At 37.0% G+C, this 22,441-nt stretch overlaps 2 long non-coding RNA genes across 2 annotated transcripts; both read left to right on the top strand.

Annotated features, from left to right (window-relative positions):
• The first annotated feature begins 313 nt into the window (after window positions 1–313).
• On the top strand, window positions 314–5,083 carry LOC139121171 (uncharacterized). The gene is made up of 3 exons (XR_011549244.1): window positions 314–702; window positions 2,374–2,563; window positions 4,934–5,083. It is a non-coding gene; the product is annotated as an uncharacterized lncRNA (long non-coding RNA).
• Window positions 5,084–6,321: 1,238 nt separating this feature from the next.
• LOC139121121 (uncharacterized) lies at window positions 6,322–18,639 on the top strand. The gene is made up of 4 exons (XR_011549235.1): window positions 6,322–6,408; window positions 10,109–10,338; window positions 10,578–10,726; window positions 17,119–18,639. It is a non-coding gene; the product is annotated as an uncharacterized lncRNA (long non-coding RNA).
• Window positions 18,640–22,441: the final 3,802 nt, after the last annotated feature.

The raw sequence follows: 22,441 nt of genomic DNA, 5'->3' as shown, positions 1-22,441 counted from the left end.
TTCACAATAATGACATTGGCTCAGAAAGAAAGTAACACTGAAAAGTTTTCAGATTCACTTCATTCACATTAGCTCAAAAGTAATTAAACTTTCTGACTGAAAATCTGTAACAATTCATTCATGTATTTTGCAACAACATGAACAATGCAACTGTCAGTACATGTCAGTGCACTGTTGTCGCTGCCCCGGGTGTACTGCGTGCACAAAACTACTTTTATCGATTCAGTTTGAAAATAAACCATGTTAACCAAGATGTTCTACTTCCTACAACTTTGTTTGATCGACTGTGTGTGTGTTTGTTTGTTTTCTTGTAATCTCGAACTCCCCAACTTCCCCTATATGAAACACAAAAGTATGGTCGCCAAATTCATACGGAACAGTGCACATTAGCTTGCACAAATGTCGGGAATTAGGCACAAGGTCAGTGTCAATATCGTGTCAGGCACATTCACCTGGGTTAAGTCCAGTGACCAATGCGTATGATTGGGGATGATTAGTCCGTGAAAGCATAGAAGCAGCGCGATTGTTCATTCAACTGACCAGGGGCGCGGGGCAGGACAGTGGATGCAAAGAAGACTAGTGTAGCTGCAATATTTGTAGTCCATAGGGGTCGTTTTACCGTCAAATCAAAAATGCACCTTACAGGCTATAATTATTGCTGATAGGAAGACCGATGAATCATGCCAAGTAGCTGATAATGAGGTGAGCATCATACAATCATCATTAATGGCTTCATGCAACGATGATAAATACAATTTGTGATATAGTAAGATGCAATGACCTACTATTGTAGTGTTTTATAAAAGAATCTCAATCAAAAACATCAAAACAGCGAATTTATTCTATTGCAACAACCGTCTCAAATACATCATAAAAATGGATGACGATGACAGACGATGGTGTATATTTACAACGGTAAGGGAGCCATCATTATTTACGGCCTGGAGGGGTCAGAAGAATTGCTTTAGAAACTCCAAAATTTCGAGTAACCCCCCCCCCTGCCAACCATGACGTGTTTGAGTACCTCCCCCTCTCTGCTACAGAAATTTTGAGTGACCCCCCCAAAAAAAAAGAAAAATTGGGAAAGTTAAATATCTATACAGTAAAATGGATTGCTGCTGCTGTCACAGGCCCTGTACAGAACCTGATTAAACCCTTTAGTACAGGTCTGTGTCAGAAAGAGGTTCCATTGCTGTGATAGGGGCTGATGTACAGGTCTGTATCTAGTGCTCTGATCATATGCAGTGTTCTCCGCAGGATTTTTTTTTTACAGGAGAAGATGCTGTGTGAAAGCACCACAAGTGACTGCGCAAGTGGTGACAGGGGGAGGTCAGGGCTGCAAGGGGGTGTCCCCCTCCTGTCGTTGGAGCTTTTGAAAAATAGAGATTAAAATGGTGTTATTTGGTGGCACGTGGGGAGTATTTTCAGATTTTTTTCTTATAGATAACTCAAAGGAACAGAAATCTGAGACAGTATTCCAAAACTGTTCACTGATTTCAATGAAGATTACATTTTTTGATAAAGAAAAAATAGCGACAGACATACATTTATTCACATTTATTATTTATTACTGTTTTCCTGCAATAAAAGATGGGTTTGTTGTCAAGGCATTCCACTGGTTTTAAACTTTATAGAATCAGAATTAGCTTGCTTTACACATTTTCCCCTATCGGTAGCCTATACAATGTAGAATATAGAAAGCAGACGTTTCTCATGAATGATGAGGCAAGTATATCAATCTTTAATCAGGAAGTACTGAAAAATGTACTCAGTACTAGCCTCTAACATAAGCCTTGCCACGTCAAATAGCTGATCATTCTCGTCTGAAGATCACAATAACGTGAAACACAAGTGTAATGAGTATACAGACAATAATGTGTGTGTACATATACCGGGTATGAACATATATATCTCAAGCATACATAATTCTGTTCTTTACCACCACTAACTATCAGTGGTTCAGGATGGTCCTACTTAAATTTGTAAATCTCAAATGTCCCATGGACCTGGTAACGTATTACCTTGAATGAAAATGAATATTGGACCAGTTTAATGTCATATCACTATTATTGTTGTATTAATTCACAACTTCACTAAATGCTTCAGTACATATCAACAAAATTGAGTAGCCCCCCCCCCCCTTGTAGCTTTCGATTTTTTGAGTGACCCCCCCCCCTCTCAGATTCCTCCGACTCCCCCGGCCAAAAATAATGATGGCTCCCTAATTCCTTACGCGGGCCGGCCGCACAGGGCCGGGTACAACGTTCTGCCTATAGAGGTTGTGAGAGACTCGCCAGTGAGTGAAGTAAAATTCTAAACGCGAGTCACAATCATAATCTTTATCTTAACAATTGCATAAAATATACATTTCAGAGATAATTTGATGAGACTGACAACATAAGAAATGAGACGGCGTTGTGCAGAACGTACGAATATGAGTTTCCCGATGAAGAACGAATGCAAATTCTCCCAACTTAGGTGATCACGTGATCGTGTTCGGGGCTCCAGCTGGTTAGATTGTAGTGCAGACAGACTGGTCGACCGAGCCGTACACAAATCTCAGGTAAGTAGAGACTTTTCAAAAAGTTTTCAAAATATTTCGTTTTTCGATTATTTACATATATAAATATGACTGTCATGCAAGCTGATATAAAGAAAATCGCATTGCATACGAGAAATGTGAAACGCTCGTTCCGCAAGTTTTGTTGGAACGACCGGATTAATTTTTACTTTTTGTGAGTCAGAATTTCTGATCAAACTTGACATTTTTGTTTTTGAAAAAGTAAGGTTAGCTAGGTATACCTAGAATAGTAAATTTGATGTCAGTTTGATCTAATGCCATTTGATTTTGATTATGCTATCGATACCTTTGTCATCGGGCCACGGTAATAAGGCCCAGCGTGTATGTTTTATTTCCACACAAGAAATGGTCAACTATTTATCTACGATAACAGACTCTGCGTGAAATAGTCGTATAGCGACGTCAATGCATGCAATCAGAAAGCTGGACGGAAGCGTTCGGTCATTTATGGAGCATTGAGCAAACGCTGCCCTAGTATCGTGTCTACGGTTGAACTAAATAAATAACTAAATAAGTTGAACGTTGAACTAATCATGGATGTACAAAATAGAACAGATCTGGCCAGGACCGTCATCTGGCCCGTATGGACCCTGTAGCAAGGGTCTATGGACCATAGTATGTTTATAGTGAGGAGGGGGGAACATCTCCGGGCGATAGGTCTTTCATTTAAACTTCCGGTTAGAGATAACACTAACGAAATGTATACATGTGATAGCCTGAACCTGCCCATGCTATGTTTATGTTATTGACATGGTGAAGGGCAAGAAACAAACTGTTGATTTGTTATATCACAGGGGACCCACAAATCTGGTACTAGTTGTTGTTTCCATTGTTGTTTATGCTTGTTAGTTGTTTTGTTGTTGTTTTGTTTGTTGTTGTTGTTTAAACGTAATGTTGATGTCCTAAGAGTAAGAATCACTACAACGGCACTATCATTATTTGACCCATTGCAACTCTCTCCAAATGTTAACTCTCTACTTTTGGAGAGAGTTGTATTGTTCAGTTCAGTTCAGTTCAGTTTAGATGAGGGATAAGGTATTCAGAGGATGATGAAAATCCCTTCGTTCTCTAATATTGGCAGAGCGTCGTACTTGTTTTTAAAGTCATTGACAGATTGTGCATTAACAATGTTGGCTGGCATACTGTTCCATGTATTGACTATCCTAGAAGAGAAGAAGTATTTTCGTGTATTTAGTCTGACAGTTGGTTTCAGCAGTTTATAATTGTGTCCACGTGTAGTACTTGATGACAGTTGAAGTGATACATTGCATGAGTCGTATCCATTTAAAATCTTGAAAACTTGCAACATGTCTCCCCTGGTTCTTCTCTGCTCCAGTGTAGTAAGACCAAAGTGCTGTAATCTTTCTTGATATGGTAGTTTACGTAGTTCTGGAACTAATTTTGTGGCCCGGCGTTGAACTTTCTCTAGTACTAGTACTAGTAGGGTAATATCCTCTTGTAACCACGGTGACCATGCTTGCACACCATATTCCAATCTTGGTCTCACCAGTTGCTTGTACAAACGTTTAATTATATATATGTCTTTTGATTTGTGGGTAATTGTTCTTTTAATGATGCCCAACATGTTATTTGCTCTTTTTGCTGCGTGGATACACTGTGATGAAGGTTTGAGGCTGGAATGCACTGTTACACCAAGATCTTTTTCCTCCTCTGTATGCTGCAGTGGTATATTACTCGTCTGGTAAACATGTGATGGATTATTCACTCCAATATGCATGGACTTACATTTCTTGACATTAAAACTCAAATATTGGGTCAAATAATGATAGCGGCATTATAGCAATTTTTAGGACATCTACAATACGTTTGAAACAACAACAATACATGTACAATAGTTATGTTTGTTGAATTTTATTTTCAACAACAATAACAATAACAACATGACTAATAAACAACAACAACAATACACACAACAACAAAAACAATCAGATTTCTGGTTCCCCTGTGGTTACAATATATCTACAAAGTATCGTACTTACATGGATGGAGAGCTGCTACAGCCATACTATAATTGTTGGGAATCACGTGTATGGTGTAGCTCCGCCCACCAACTCCTTTACTAATTAAGTAGATTATGCATTGGGCATGTCATTAGTTAGGCGTGTCTTTCATTTATCCTAATGATTATTCATACTACAATGTATATATGGACCTGTGATAGTAATAAAGGTCAAGATTTGAATTTGGTCATACTAAGACACAATACAAAGCTGTCTCTGGCAATTCTGTTTCTCTCTAACCCGAACCTATCCCAAAGTGTGTACCCCACAATTATTACAAGACAGAATAATTTAATTACCCGGCTAACATGGGCCTATTTTTATCTTTTAGAATGGATACACAAGACACTGTTTGTGAAACTTGTGGAAAAGATTTTCGTAGATTATTTAATCTCAAAAGACACCTTAAAAGTACCAGTCATCTAGTTGAAGTGAAGCGGCAAGCAGTTGAAAAGAACTGCTTTCTGGAAAGTCAAGACGTGTAAGTGCAGAGAACTTTGAGTGGGACTTTGACTTATTTGATGTCCAAAAATTACCTGATGTCCAAAATAGTCTATATTGGCTAGTCAGTGTCAATGGTGTAACTAATGACATAATCTGACACATCAGTATAGGCGATTTGATAGTGTGTTTAATATTATATTATAGCAATAATATATTTGGAGTGGGCCTGAACTGTTTAATGCATGCATATATATATATATACTGTATTTTCATTAAAGTGGCACTCCCACTTGGTAACATTTTTAAAGCACATTTTTTTAATGCCAACGGTTGATATTTGACGTGGCAACTGCACGCGAATCGCGAGATAGCGATAAAAACATGCCTTCAAAAAAGTAAAAGTTTGAATTCCGGTGGCCCACCTAAATTCAGCTTCCGAACATTGAACGTTCGGCACTTGGGCCATTGTCAACTAAGCTATGGAGTAAGAGTCTACGCTTACGCTGCTGTATGCCACAGTACCACTCGCGTTGGTGATCGGTCATGCCCCCTGGGGGAAAGCCTAGTCTTACTGACTCTGAGAAAACACGGAAAACAAAGTTTGATTCCACCAGGATTCGCATAGGTGACTAGCACAGTTACCTGCGGTTGATACATAGTGGCCGCCGAGTGGTATGCATAGACGCATACCACGCGTGCGGCGTACTGTGTGGCAGACGACAAAATGTAGTCATCGGAGGCGACTAATATTTTGACATGTAAAAACTGATGTTTTATGTGGTATTGGTTAAAAATATAGTACTGCTGATTTGGAATAATGAAAACGACAAAACTTAGAAGTTTTACAAAACTTACCTGAGGTAATGGCATAATGCTGTATATAAAGTCTTTGCAGTGGGAAGTAAATTAATTGTGTCGTTCGAACTTATTGTGGACTCCCTAGAATATCATCATCATACAAACAACAAACCTTCGGGGGATTTCGGGTCAAAATCAGAAACGATCGTAAAACTTCGGGATGTGAAAAATACGCTCGGGAAATGACAAGTTTTTATCGATATCTCGCGATCCGCGCGCAGTCGCCACGTCAAATATCGACCGTTGGCATTAAAAAAATGTGTTTTAAAAATGTTACCAAGTGGGAGTGCCTCTTTAAGGAGGATAATTCACAACAGCAAGATACAGTACAGTCAGTCTTTTCCTAGAATGTGCATGCCATTGCTTGCGTGATTTGGTCAATTTATCCATGGCAACATACCTTTTTTGGCAATTTTTAGGAATATGGATCACCCATGATAACGTGTACATCTCAGGATTATCAAGAAACACTGGTTAGTTGCAGTGGAATAGAATCATGGAAGTGTAAGTTATTGTGCAGTTATATTTGTTAGCTCCGCTGTCAGTGATGCGGAGCTTATCAAATAGGTTGATTTTCCGTCGTCGTTGTCCGTCATCGTCGTCCGTCAACAATTGCCTTCTCCTCTAAAACTGCAAGTCCAATTGCTTTGAAATTTTATATGCAGTTCACTTGGGGTGACCTCACGTTAGTTTGTTCAAACCGTGGTGAAATTTGCATATTTCTATTTTTGGGCATTTTTTGGTGTTTTTGGTAAAAAAATCTTCTTCTCTGAAACCGCTTGTCCGATTGCATTGAAATTTGATATGCAGTTTACTTAGGGTGACTTCAGTCAGATTTGTTCAAATCGTGGTGAAATTTGCATATTTGTATTTTTAAGGCAATTTTTGTCATTTTTGGTAAAAAAATCTTTCAAAATCTTCTTCTTCAATACTACCGGTCAGATAGCTTTGATATTTGGTACATATGTCCCTAGGGATGATCTATTTCAGATTTGTTCAAATTGTGCAGAAATATGCAAATTTGCATTTTTAAGGCAATTTTTGCCATTTTTGGTCAAAAAATGTATTTCTCAAAAAGTACGGGTCTGATAGTTTTAAAATTTGGTATACAGGTTTCTATAGATGAACTTAGTAATATATATTGAATTTCTGATGAAATCTGTAATTTTGTATTTTTGGGGCAATTTTTGTCATTTTTGGTCAAAAAATGTGTATTTCCAAAGCTACTGGTCTGATAGCTTTGAAATTTGGTATACAGGTTTCTATAGATGAACAAAATGATATTTATTGAAATAACGATGAAATCTGCAATTTTGAATTTTTGGAGCAATTTTTCCCAATTTTGGGTCAAAAAATGGGAGCAATTTTTCCCAATTTTGGTCAAAAAATGTGTTTCTCAAAAAGTACTGGTCAAACAGCTTGGAAATTTGGTATACAGGTTTCTATAGATGTACTAAATTTGATCTTTTGAAATTATGATGAAATCTGCAATTTTTATTTTTGGGGGCAATTGTTGCCATTTTTGGTCAGAAAATTTTATTCTCAAAAAAATACTCATCAGATAGCTTTGGTTGACATGTTCTTAGGGATGATCTGATGTGATATATTCAAAGTATGATGAAATCTTCAATTGTGTATTTTTGCAGCTTATTTTAGCCACTTTTTTCTGGCCACTGCATTGAGCTATCAAAGATTTCCACCTTCTTCATCAACATGTGTCAAAAATAGTTATTTTCTACATAAACACAGTGGAGCTACAGGGATTACCCTGGCTCAAGAACGGCATGAGATAAAATCGCACATGAAAAAAACAGTGGGAGAATTTCAAAGTCTGTGGGAACCGGACCCAACTTTCCCTGATTTTCTGCATATTGGTTAATTTGCATAACAATACACTCAGTGAGACAGTGTACGGACGACCTCAGTTTTCACAGACATTTAATGACATGCTGTTCGTTATACTCACTTCGCTCCGTCTTGATAGCGTTTTACATGTCATGCTACAGCATATTAAGTCAGGTGACGCTGCCGTCCCGTTTGGATTTTTTTTTTGGTAAAAGCTATTTCGGGCGCTACAAACTTGGTGAAGTTAGCCACACCGAACAATACGAGGTGTGGAACGCAACACACAGGGACAGCCCGTGTCCCCGATATCTAGAAGCGCTATACACGTTGAAATATAGTTGCGTCATCCATGGATTAAACGTAACTAATTATCACGAAATATTTCCATATAGTTTTCTAAACACATGGAAATTGAAAATCGGGGTTCGAAGTTTCAAAATATCAATATTTAGCCCCTTATCACATTCAAAATACGACGTCAGATTAATGCGATGGTTTCTAGACGTTTCGGCACCAAGTCGTTTCGGCCCAAGACGTTTCGGCCTCCCGATTTCAGGCCCCAAGACGTTTCGGCACTGCTCAGGGCTATTTGAGGGAACTAGTGCTGGAGCGTAATGTTGCAAATCCAAGCACTAAAAAAGTAGTGTCAAATAACATTCATGTACATCATGCTTCACTTTGTGAGAACATAGTAAGAGACCGTAAGAAAAAAAACTTCATATCGTTTTTAAATCTGTGACACAAGTTTATCGATAGCAATAGCCGCCGACACGGCAAATGTTTGAAAGCGGTGCCAAAACAGCACGGCAAATGTCACACAAATGCACAGAAAAGTACTGGTCAGAACGCAAAGGTCACGCTTACGAATATGACTGGTCAGTCAATTACTAAATAGTTTGAAAACAAATCGAAACAGGGATGCCGAAACGTCTTTGGTTGCGGTGCCGAAATGACTTTGGGACGAAAATTGCGAGGCCGAAACGACTTGGGCCGAAACGACTTGGTGCCAAACGACCAGTTACCAATGCGATAGCAGTCCCATTACACAACATGGGGGCAAATATTTGGCAACTTTGACCCCCTAATTTGCCACTTCTGTCGGTGTTAACAGTTTGAGGATAAACACAATAAAGTTTCGAAGGGTATGGTAATAAGATTTCGTTGTGCTCGTCATTTATTAGCCCTGCGTACGATGCTGTGTGTTCCGCTACAGCTAATCGCCCCGCTCACCACATGCACTACCCTGTCCGAAAACTGTCACACTGAGTTAAGTTGTAATCGGAGGCGATCGAATCCATACTTTCTAGTGCGGGAGTAACGGAAGTACAGTAGTCCAGAATAGTGCATTTGCGTTTTTTCTTCGCACTACCACTCGTACTGGACACGAATATTCCTTCGAAAGCGCCATTTTGAGCGACGACAACACACTGTACAGCAGCAATGAACACTTGCTGTATCGACTCCAATGATTTGTCAATGAACGCAAAACTTCCTGTTGGTAACCAATCACAAACGCTGTTGAAAAGGGTAACTCTGCAACAGCTTTTTTCTAGCGTAATTATAGCGCTCTCTACGGCGACACAATGAGTGGTTCTGTACTGAAAACCTGTCAAATGTTACCGATGAATTTAGATCGCGTAAAGGTATCACGTATGCGCCATTTGAATTATCGGCGCGACTTTTTTGCCCAATTGATTTTTCTGAATGCGATTTTTCTGATTTTTTAGCGTAAATATCGCGTTATCGCGCCCCAAAGTGATCCCTGGAGCTATATTGGCTGCTAGGTCGCTTGTTTATATCAGAAAAAGATGTGCAACTTGATCCAAATATTCATTTTTGACTGCAGAATGCAAATCATTAGGATTTTATTCAAACACCATGTACCGTACAAACTGTTTGTTTCATGTAGCCTACAGGGTTTTTCAGAAATATTCTAATCATCAGGAAATTTGTTCAAATTCAATAATGTTCTGGACCACAGGTATAAAAAGAACACTGCAACTATCATAAACATATCTGATTTGAATAGAAAAGGTTAACAGCGTGAAAGATAAAACTCCACAAAAAATCCATGTGAAGCAGTAAATGAATATTTACATGTTTTCATGCTTCATGAACCCATGAATATCAATCAATATCAATATCAATCAAATGCTGCTTCAACAAAGTACTTGACATTTCAGCTGTAGTATATCAGCAAAATTGACAGCCTTTCTCAACGGAATAAGCAGATCACAGGACCCACTTCCACAACAGTGGGATTCAAAATGACGTGTTCAACTGTATAGTTACTGTGAATTATCGTGTGTAAAACAATAATATATGTTATTCTTAAAAATGTATGTCTCCACTTATGCAGTTGCAACGAATCATGATCAACAGACTGGATGTGCAGATGTATAACAGGGTAATATGGATGATGATGATGATGATGATGATGATGATGATGATGATGGTGATGACGATGACGATGACCAAGATGAATCTAGTGATGATGAAAGCAACATTAATCATGATATTGCTTTTTATCCATTTAAAAGTTCAACAGAGGTGGAATTGGCTCTACTTGTCTATGGTCCACATCCAGTGGTAAGTGTATTTTATAATTTCATTAATGGAAAAATCTTGTCAAAGTAATATCTGTACATTCTCATACATTTATTGGGGCTTTAATATTATTATATATGGATTTCTTGTTCATTTTTGTTTGCATTGATTAATTATCTGATGTGTGAATGTTACATAACATTTATTTGGTAAAATTTCAGAGGCTTAATCAGCCTTAATTTAAAACATATCACAAAGTTTATACCTTCATATTGTTCCAGATGTGAACAGTTCATTGGGGTTGTAAGATCAGGATACACATACAGTAACTACAAAAATCTATCCAAGGATGTAACAATGTCATTCAGCAAATGCAATTGTTGGAGTTCATCATGTGAGGTGGTATTTGGAAAGAAGGCCAACTGATCCGGTAGGTTTTAACATCCTCTAATGCATTCATGTTAAAAGGATACAGTTGTCAGAATTGCGCTCAAAGGTGGTATGGGACCCATATGACCAATGTATCCACTGTATCCGATGGTGATTGATGAAAGTTAACATGACTGTCATAATCTACATCATATAATTAGCTCCGCTGTCAGCGACGCGGAGCTTATCAAATAGGTTGATTTTCCGTCGTCGTCCGTCGTCGTCCGTCGTCGTCGTCCGTCGTCGTCGTCCGTCAACAATTGCCTTCTCCTCTGAAACCGCAAGTCCAATTGCTTTTTAAATTTTATATGCAGTTCACTTGGGGTGACCTCACTTCAGTTTGTTCAAATCATGGTGAAATTTGCATATTTGTATTTTTGGGGCATTTTTTGGTGTTTTTGGTAAAAAATCTTCTTCTTTGAAACCGCTTGTCCGATTGCTTTGAAATTTGATATGCAGTTTGCTTAGGGTGACTTAAATCAGATTTGTTCAAATGGTGGTGAATTTGCATATTTGTATTTTTAAGGCAATTTTTGTCATTTTTGGTAAAAAATCTTTAAAAATCTTCTTCTTCAAAACTACTGGTCAGATAGCTTTTATATTTGGTACATATGTCCCTAGGGATGATCTATTTCAGATTTGTTCAAATTGTGCAGAAATATGCAAATTTGCATTTTGAAGGCAATTTTTGCCATTTTGGTCAAAAGATGTATTTCTCAAAAAGTACTGGTCTGATAGATTTGAAATTTGGTATACAGGTTTCTATAGATGAACTAAGTAATATATATTGAATTTCTGATGAAATCTGTAATTTTGTATATTTTGGGCAATTTTTGCCATTTTTGGTCAAAAAATGTGTATTTCCAAAACTACTCATCTGATAGCTTTGACATTTGGTATAGAGGTTTCTACAGATGAACTAAATGATATTTATTGAAATAATGATGAAATCTGCAATTTTGTAATTTTGGGGCAATTTTTGCCATTTTTGGTCAAAAAATGTGTTTCTCAAAAAGTACTGGTCTGATAGCTTTGAAATTTGGTATACAGCTTTCTTCAGATAAGCTTAGTAATATATATTGAATTTCTGATGAAATCTGTAATTTTGTATTTTTTGGGCAATTTTTGCCATTTTTGGTCAAAAAATGTGTATTTTCAAAACTACTTATCTGATAGCTTTGAAATTTGGTATACAGGTTTCCATAGATGAACTAAATGATATTTATTGAAATAATGATGACATCTGCAATTTTGAATTTTTGGGGCAATTTTTCCCATTTTTGGTCAAAAAATGCATTTCTCAAAAAGTACTGGTCTAACAGCTTTGAAATTTGGTATACAGGTTTCTATATATGAACTAAGTGTGATATTTTGAAATTATGATGAAATCTGCAATTTTTTTTTGGGGGCAATTGTTGCCATTTTTGGTCAGAATATTTTATTCTCAAAAAACTACTCATCAGATAGCTTTGGTTGACATGTTCTTAGGGATGATCGGATGTGATATATTCAAAGTATGATGAAATCTTCAATTTTGTATTTTTGCAGCTTATTTTAGCCACTTTTTTCTGGCCACTGCATTGAGTTATCAAAGATTTCCACCTTCTTCATCAACATGTGTCAAAATAGTTATTCTCTACATAAACACAGCGGAGCTATATCGGCCGCTAGGTCGCTTGGTTAAATGTTGCAGCTATGATAATGAGATGCATCTAGATATAGTGTACGAAATACATTGTTTGTAAACAAGAAATTTGCAAGGCGCAGTTCTGATGACTGTTTCCCTTTCAGGCTTCATAAGCAGTTGTCTGAAACATAAAAGTCATATTACAAACATTGAAACCATGGAGTATGTATATGGTAGTAAAAGCTATACTTTAAGCCAAGGAACAGTCTGTCTGTCTGTGTGTGTATGTATGTATGTATATAAAATATGGTTGTATATGTATGGATGTATGTATACATGTATATATATGCATATGTATGCCTATTCGTATATATGTATATGCATGTATGTGTCTGTATGTCTATGTCAAAAAACAGTCAGTGTTTCCGCTGCCCGCTCGCCAAATCGCAAATGCGAGAAAAAAGTAGCGTTTGGCGAGAAGATTTTGGCAAAAGTTAGCCAAACTTGCGAATCGAAAATTGCACTATGACGTCATCACTTTGTCCGCGCGCACCTCTATGTCCTGCATTCAACTTGAGACGTCATGCTTTATCTCTCTACATCCCCGACCTTATGCGTCAGGAGATCCTATTTGTAACACATACAGTATGAATAAATTGTAACGAAATAACTCACAAATCAATAGTACCGCATGTATATCATGACCAGTTGACTAAAATGTTGCGAAGTTTTGGGTTTGACTACGCGCAATATGTGATATCTCCGTGCAGTGACAGCCATGTCATGGTCAACACTGAAGGATCGTAGTGACTGTGAAACTAAGCAAAAACGGCAAACTTTCCGTTTTGACTTTGGCTGCTCCACCAATATGGGGGGAACCACCCCTACAACACACAGTCTACGTGCAAGTAAAGCTATGAAATGGAAAGAAAGATTATGATCAATGTAGGAAAGTCGACCGTGATTTGGAAAGGAAGGTAGCGGCATGCATACGCATGGCATTTTTAGAATGTAGAGCGAGTAAGGCACACTTGAATAGCGAAAATGTTCCTGGTGTATTGCTGCCAACAAGAAAATACCTTTACTGGCGTTAGAAACTTTGTGAATTGGCTTCCTTAAATATAAATTCGCGGCAATTTTCAGTGTATCACGGACCGTGGTGTATTGTGACGTGACATCGTATACAGACTTTCAGAGAAGGCGCTCGCTCGTCCGCTGAGTCGGCCAAGTTCCGCATTCACATCATGCAAATACGCTAAGTCTTGTCGCGATATTTGAGCATTTAACTTGATCGTCAGTGAAACAAAAAGATGTTTCTCCATATCAAAATGGTATATATTTGATATTTTACGGTTCTGTTTACATAACATTTACTTAATTTTAACTGTTTACATGAACATTTGGATTTATGATCCGTGATTTCCGCGATCCATGGCATGATTCAAGTGGCTGTGAATACACACTTACGTCTTTGATGATGACCCCTGACCCAAGCGCCATTGATACGCTGTGCGCTGTCCGAGCTTCGCTTGCTAAACTTCAAGCGTAAAGCAAATGTATTGGAAGTCTAAAAAAATGCACATATTTCTCAAGTCTGAGAGTATTTTACTTTCGAACTGCTACGATAATGGATATCTGATTCGCTTGAAAAAACTAGTATGCTGAACCAGGTTTGGTGCCGATGTCTGTAGCGATATGTACAGTATCGCACGCGCACGATAGCGATTTCAGGTTGTTACTGAATCGAATATAGTTACATACGCCTAACTTTGGACAAGTGTCGCTTGAAATTCGGACAAATTTTATGTTGTATGCGTGGATGATGTTGGCACCTTGTAATCTGAACCATAAATTGGTGTTACTTTTAGTATCCATAGTAGCACTAACAGGGTTTATTTCCGTCATTCTTACGGAAAATGCAGACAAATATTTATTTTTGCATATTAATGAGAAAGAAATGACGTCATTTGTGATCAGTGGTATCGGCTTGGCTAATTGAATATCTCGTTTGGCGAATAATTTTTTAGGGCTTCTAGCCAAATTTGCTACAAGATTTGGAACCCAGGGGAAACACTGTGTCTGTATGTGTATATTAAAAATATATGCATGTATGTTTGTATATGTATGCCAGACCTTATGTTTTGAGGCGAGCGATCGCTCCGCTCGCCTAACGCTCGCGCAAATCAAATTCCGCGAGAGTGATGAGCCGCTCTCGCCACGGCTGGGGCCCAAGTTTTTGAGACCAAAGGCACACGTATCCAAAATGTAACATCTCTAATCTCCTCCGACCGACGCGCAAAGCACAGTGTAGCAAATTAAATAATACTTTCAATATTCAGTTCACTTCACTTCAGTATGAATTACGTTCTCGGCAAGTAGATTTTAGCAATGGAATGGATCGCTTTAGGTGCAACAATGTGATACAGTATTACAATAGTACTCGTCTCATGATAGCGTATCGGTGGTGGGCCTAACACTTCAATATAGCACCACTACGGTTCGGAGTTTACATGTACACAAATGTACAAAGTGCAGCCCTTCATTCTCATATTTTCATACCAACTCCGGTTTTTGGCTGCCATATTCTTTTGAAGTGTTCAAAACACAAATGGTTATCCTGCGGCAGCAAGATTTCATTGGAAAAATATGCGTGACAAACGATGATCATATTGCTTACGCTATCGAGATCGAACGTTGAGGAAATGTCTACAACATGATGAATGGCACTACACGTCACAACTCGCGGAAACAAATGCATAATCTCTGATTAAACAGTTTAGCCTGAGCGACTGCTAGGTCTCTTGGTCCTTTGAAAGCTTAAGATAATTAAATGATAATTAAATTGACTCTGAAAAGTTGGAAAGATACCTGATACTTCTGAAAAAAGATTGTGAAATGATCCTGAGTTCATTCTACGGTAAAACTTTGGAAGACGTAAATTTTTGCAACATTTTGGTGTACAGCATAGGAGTTCTGTGTGACTGTCGTAAAGTGGTACCTGTTGAAACATTTGGCTGCCCTCGGCCCTCTTTGTCTTCGAGTGTACACACCGCGGATCATGTACCTCGACGTGGCTGTTATGATAAATTCGTTTTGTTTTGTGAAATGTAAACTTGTGATCACTTTGATATATCGCGGTAACAATTGGCCAAGTTAAGTCTTGTTGAAGACCAACGAGCATGCAGGATGTTTCAGCGGGCCGCAAACGTAAACAAATGAAACATAACTTGACTGTGGACTGATGGTAGCACGATTCAGTGTAAAATCTAGTTCTGTACGCGTTCTTGGCGTAGTTCAAACTATGGAGGTAAAAAAGTACCTCCATGTTCAAAACCAAACATGTTTGATGACAGCACTGTTGTCTTGGTAGGTTTTTGTCTTAATGCCATATACCGTATCTAATGTGCATACCATATTAGTATTTTTAAAGGCTTGTATGAAAAAAATCATGAAAAAGTTACATGTCCTTTTAAAAAGTATAACTTCATCTATTTATCCATGAATGTAACAGAGGCCAAGTTTCTGCATAATTTATTGTTCGAAAAATGTTGAAAGTTGGCCAATATGCTATGAACATTTGGGTGGGAGAACACTTCTTATCCTGTTCCATCTATCAAAATACATAACCCTATTTTCTTCCTTCTCTATTACATGACAATAAGAAAGACAGCTAGTGCATATTGTTTTCGTAATAAATTTTATTCATGCACTCTCCATACTGTTTTCAGGGGACCTGTTCAATCACTCTCTTAATGTCAGCACTGCCATATTCAAATAACAAGAGATGACACAATTTTTTTTCACTCGCCTGACTATTTTCATGGGAGCTGCTTAGTCACTTGCATACCACTCGTCTGGATAGTTTTGGGAGAGTGAATTTTAGCTCTCATGCCATTTTCAAAAAATAAGCCCTGATGTATGCATTTGTGCCTACATTTATTTGTATGTATGTCAGTATTTATTTATGTCTGTGTATATGTCTATCTGTATGTATGTTGTGTATATGTCTTTATGTCTGTCTGAATGTATATAAGCATATATGCATGTATGTCTGGAGGTATATATGTATGTATGTATGTACATCTATATGTGAGTATGTTTGTTATAGAAATAACAGGTGAAGCGCTGACCATTAACGTTTATTTATGGCAAGGAAAAGAGGAAAGCCAAAAATGAATGGGTAAGGCTTGCCGCACCCATAAATAAACGTTAATAGTCAGGGTGGAGAATGTTATTTCCATTATACTATCAACGAACCCAAGAAAACCGTCAAAATTTGCAAAAATTTCCAAAGCGCATGAAAACTGGGCCCCAGAACTGAGCAATACGCGACACAATGTCTCATGTGCTCTGGAAAAATTTGGCAAATCCGGAGATGTTTTCAGAAAAAAAATATCTGAACTTGACCCACAAGTGCTCCATTTTATTTTGTGACTGATTATTATTTACGTTTGAGCTGTAAAGTTACAGTACTTTGAGTTGTTTATCTTATTATTCATATTCACGGGCATGTAAACAAACCATTACTGTGTATTTGTGGTCAGTCACCTGGTTCTGCTCAACCAATCAAAATGCAACGGGCATGGCATGGTAGTGCAACTTTTTCTGTAAAATCCAGATTATTTTCTACTACATATGGCATAGAAAATAACAACTAAATTATGATGTCAGGTGTTCTGTGAAAGGACTTTGCGAGTAACTTGCCCATATTCCCAACCTTGGTAATATTTTGCACTTACATGTTAGTTTTTGGTTTATTTTAATAGGTTGCATATGGATTCTTAAGAAGATGTGTGAATGTTCAAGAGCAAGCCTACATTGGTTTTCAGAAATTTATAGATATATCCAAGTACTGCCCATACATTGCAAAGTGTTAAGATTAATTGATGATATCGAGTTTGTAAGTGCTGAGAGTATTGTGGGTCACTCATGTATATCAGCATATCTGCGAAAGAACTACATGTAGAGTTGTCACATCATGTTGCAGAGTTCAAAATAATGTAATCGGGACAAAAATATTTCAACACAATAGACACTATCCTTTCTATAGAGTAAACAAATATTTTATTGCAAATTGTTAAAACTATAACTCTAACGTAGTTTACATTCAACTTATATTCCAGTAAAGACGGCAACTGTTCTGTATGAGATTTTCTGACAGAAAGATAAAAAGAATGTGGTACAGTGTCATTCAGTGGAAATTATTTCAAATGGTAATTCAGAGACATTCATTTTTGTGGTCATTTATGTCTTCGCTGTCAGGGACATGGAGCACTTATCAAATAGGCTGATTGTCCAGTGTCATCCAGCATCATCATTGTGGTCCATCTGTCATCCATCAAATTCTTCTCTGAGTCTAAAACCACATGTTTGATTGCTTTGAAATTTGATGTGCAGTTCACTGTGGGTAGCATCAGTTAGGTTTGTTCAAATGTTGATGAAATTTGCACAATCATATTTTTTGAGTATTTAATGCTGTTTTCAGTCAAAAAGTCTTCTTTGAAACCACCTGTTCGATTAATTTGAAATTTGATATGGAGTTTACTGGGGTGACCTCAGAATTAATAAAGTTGTACTGAAATTCGCATATTTGTATTTTTAAGGCAATTTTTGTCATTTTTGGTAAAAAATCTTTCAAAAATCTTCTTCAAAACTTAACGTCTGATATCTGGGATATAAGTGGTTGGATGATCTATTTCAGATTTGTTCAATTTTACAAAAATATGCAAATTTTTGTCACTTTTGATCAAAAATTTATTTCATCAAAAGCTTATGTCTGCCAGCTTTGATATTTGGTATACAGATTCATAGGGATGATCAAAATGTGATACATTCAAATTATGATGAAATATGGAATTATAATTGTGGGGCAAATTTTTGCAATTTTTGGTGAAAAAAATTTTGGTCCTCAAAAAACTACTGATCTGATAGCTTTCATTGACATGTTCTTAGGATGATCTGCAATTGCGTATTTTTGCAGTTATTTTTGCCATTTTTTGTCAGCCCATCATGAACTTAGCTACAAAAGATTTCAGTCTTCTGTATCAACACATGTCATAAGTAGTTATTTGCCACATTGGACATTAGGTTGCTTGTTCATATCATTATACAATGTGCATTTGTCACCATTGCTACAAATTCAAGATGAATGAATAACGTTCTTTGTTGACACCAGTTATCTGGCTTACGTCCCACCTGACCTATCATTGTTAATTTTAGATATTGCACTATGTTAAAAGCTTGAAAATAGTGTGAAATAAATCATTAATTTCTGACATTAAAATGTATCATTTTTGTATGTTTCATTGCTGTAGCACATTTGTATGAAAGAGTTGTTGTGTGGAGATGTATATACACTCTTATAGTGTACAGAATTGATAATAAGATGCAAAATACAGGGCAATAAGAATGCCTGAAATGATACACAGTGTTGGTACACATGTGTGGCCAATAGGACTGTACAAGGTCTGTACGCAACCCTGCAACACATGTGTGTAAAGTAATGTAACAGGGGTGTATACACCTCTGTGCCAGGGCTTCTTAGCAGAGCTACTGGGACATGGCTGTGAAAGGAAACCATAGTTAAGGGATATAATTTGTAGTCTAATCACAGTACTGTCTCACACATCCCTGTGACACAACTATAAAAAAATTGACTCTGCTACAGGGTTTCGTTCTACATTCATGCACAAGGACTGCAAAAAAATCTACTCTGTTACATGGATGTAAATCACAGCTATGCTACAGGGTCGTGCTCATCTACACTGTACTAGGATGCTAGCACAACCCTGTAGCATAGCTTTGCACATCCTAGTACATGGTTGTGCCAGGTCTCTTGTGTATATGCCATGAGATTTCTGCAGGAATGGCGTTATTTTTAGCTGTCTCTAAAGTGTCATCTTGTGAGGGTGACCTTGTGTTCTGGTCTAATGACATAGGTTTTTTAATCATTGCCGAAATTACTGACCATTGACGCTGCATATGTCTGCGTTTTCAACTGTAAAAGCTTTGTTGTATGTTGTTTTTGGTGAAAATGCCACGCTTCACTGAAGCTCAATCTAGGTATGCTTGATTTAAGATTTAGCTGTAACCCGGCTGCTACAAGCTTTGGACAAAAACCGTTATTTAAGGCTTGCAACAAAGATTCGATTAATCTTTCTTGAAGATAAGCTTGGCCAAAGTGCATTATTTTCAACCCTTCACGCAAACTTTGGATACCGCCAAGCTTTGGCTAAGGTACTGTTAAGCTCTTTAACCCTTTGAGCACTGTAATTTTCCCGCAAAAAATATCAGGGCAACATTTCATCAATTTTCATTACTTTTTCTATAACTTAGTTTTTTAAAATGGACAATTTCGTTTCTCCATATAAGTCTTTCTTTTTGAGGTGCACACTACCATAAAACCAGTCTCTAATTAGCACACAGGAGATCAAACTCATTTTCAGTATTAAAAAACTAAATAAAAAAGAAATGTTGCAAGTGTGAATGCTGATGAACATTAACTGTTCTGCTTGCCTATTTCACTAATAGACAGTTTTTGACTAGTGGTATGGCGTTCACATCCCATAAATACATTTTAAATATTTTGAAATTCAGGACAATCTAGAGCTGGAATCATAAAAATCTTCACACATCTGACATTTCAAGTAATACCAGCAAGTGATAAGGCAGAAATGGAATGCAAGTTGAAGGTACAGTATGCATTCTTTGTTTTTTATGCCCTGCTGGCATGGACAACAATCTAGCTAGTACGCCTCAACAGAAGAACAATGAATATTAGAAATACTGGAATCATTATGCTGTTAGCATCCACATGTGAAAAAAAAACATAGTAAAACGTCATGCGTAGAATTGTATGGGTCTAGATTGAGAATAGAGTTTTGCAGTTTTTGTATTCCCTACTACAGCCTACATTGGCGTTATATTTTCACCACCATTGAACTCATTCTTGTCCATGAAGCCCTATCTGTATCACCGCATTTTAAACACAGACCTAATTAATGGAGAGGACTGCGCGCTCTATCCTCTCCACACACCTGTAATCAAAGTACCCATTAACAACAGGGGACTGTGTCATCAACAATGACTTGTTTTCTTTATCTTATATCAGGTGTTTGACTGGTCTGCCTTGAAAAGAACACTTTCACCAAATTTCAATGAGAAACATCAATCATTTGTTGGAAGAGACTTCAAGTTATGGGCACAGGTAGCAACCTTCATTCTCGCTGGGAATGTATTTGCCAAAACCTAGCATTATGGCATCTCATATTAAAGTGAGGTATGTTAACATTTCAGTAAAGTTACCTTATTACTATTACTGATCAGTCAAACTACCCTCAAATTTAAAGATAAAAAATCTTAAAATAAGTCTTTTGAACCTTGATTACTCTCTTATAAACTCATTAATGAATATAGCAAGGTAAGAAATAACATATCAACACTGTTGAATAAACTGATTTCATTTTGTGTAAATTTATTACTTGATCAAAAATTAAGTTTTGATTTCATGTACCGGTACATTTAAATGTAGAAAAAGACAAAAAGACAATATTTTTGACAACTTCAATAAAAAACTAGATTTACCAAATTGATCCTTTTTTCAGAAAAAGTAACACGACAGCTTCCTTTTTGGTGACACAATTTAAAATGATAAATTTGTCTAAATATGACCAAGAAATCATTTTGATTTTGATAAATGTCTTGATTGCTCACTGAAGACTTAATTTGTTGAGGGTATAATAAATCATGTATTAGCTCTCATTCATGAACTGATGTGTTGGCTTTAATTGTCTTTTTATCTTAAATGTGCCAATTTTGTTCGATTGGTATTTCAAAGAGGAGTAAACCAAAGTGTTCGATCAGCGGTTTAAAGCTACATGCAGAAATTTTTCAGATTTGATGAAACATAATACGAAGTATTTCAATCATAAATCGCAACCTAATTTCATCTGTTAAAATTTAGCTTGCATGAACTTTATTAACAAAGACAATTAAAGTCTGTTTATTATGAACGTGATTGGTATAAAAATCATTTGATAGATGTCAAGCTCATGCTCATATTGCTGTTATTTTTCAGACAAACATATCATATCAGGATAGTATACTATGTACCAGAAGAGAGTGTCTTGAATTGTCTTTCACTATAATACTAAACCGGTATATATCTCATAAAGAACCATTTACATTTCTATGATTTGTTTTAGGTCTTCATACTTGTACACAGGCCATATGTACAAGTAGAAGAAATTGAAGCCTTGAAAGGACTAATAAATAGCCTTGTAAATAAGATCAAGAACATTTCCCAACGCTTTTAGGAAACCAAAGGTTCATATGCTGTTGCATTTTGCAGATGATCTAATAAACTATGGACTGTGTGACTGCAGTGATACAGAAAGGTAAATTATGTCATCAACGGTAGAGGGGAATACTGTCCATAATTATACATCTACCATCCAGAAAACAGAATTTTGCATGCACTAAAAGCCTTACAGAATGCCCATTCTGTAACATGCACAAACTGTATGATTTCCAGGTGCCCCATGCCCATACACGATTCATTGTTTAATGGTTTCAAGGGAATTTGGACGAGTGCCAGAACATGTCTCGCCAGCTCTGTACATACATGTGTAGTGCAGACACACTTTCCAGAACTTGCAGAAGTGCGTCCGAGATAGCATTCCACACTTACTATAAACCAGAAAAAATTGTTAACAATGCATGAAATGGTCACTACTCTGACAATTCAATGCGTCAGCCACAAATATAAGATGTATAATAAAAAAGGTTATCACGAAAATACTGCAAAGGATGCACTAGGACATTGGCGCCACGCATCGCCCTCCGCTTTGCATCGGTGATACACTTCGCCAATGTTCTTAATAACTTTACATAATTTTGTAAACCTGTTCTATTGGTATCCTCATGATATATGACTAATTCAAACATCTGTTTGTAATTTTTTCAAAGAATGATCATTCATGGACTGTTAATATTTCTGAAAAAAAATCAACAGGCCGGTATTGCTATCTTTGATAATTGTTTTCACTATTTTGGTTTTAATGCCAACATTATTTATTGTTATACCCCACA

Source organism: Ptychodera flava, chromosome 1 (genome assembly GCF_041260155.1).
Source record: "Ptychodera flava strain L36383 chromosome 1, AS_Pfla_20210202, whole genome shotgun sequence".
In the NCBI taxonomy this organism is placed as follows: Eukaryota; Metazoa; Hemichordata; class Enteropneusta; family Ptychoderidae; genus Ptychodera; species Ptychodera flava.
Note: the sequence above shows the minus strand (reverse complement) of the source record. Positions and strands in the feature narration are given on the sequence as shown.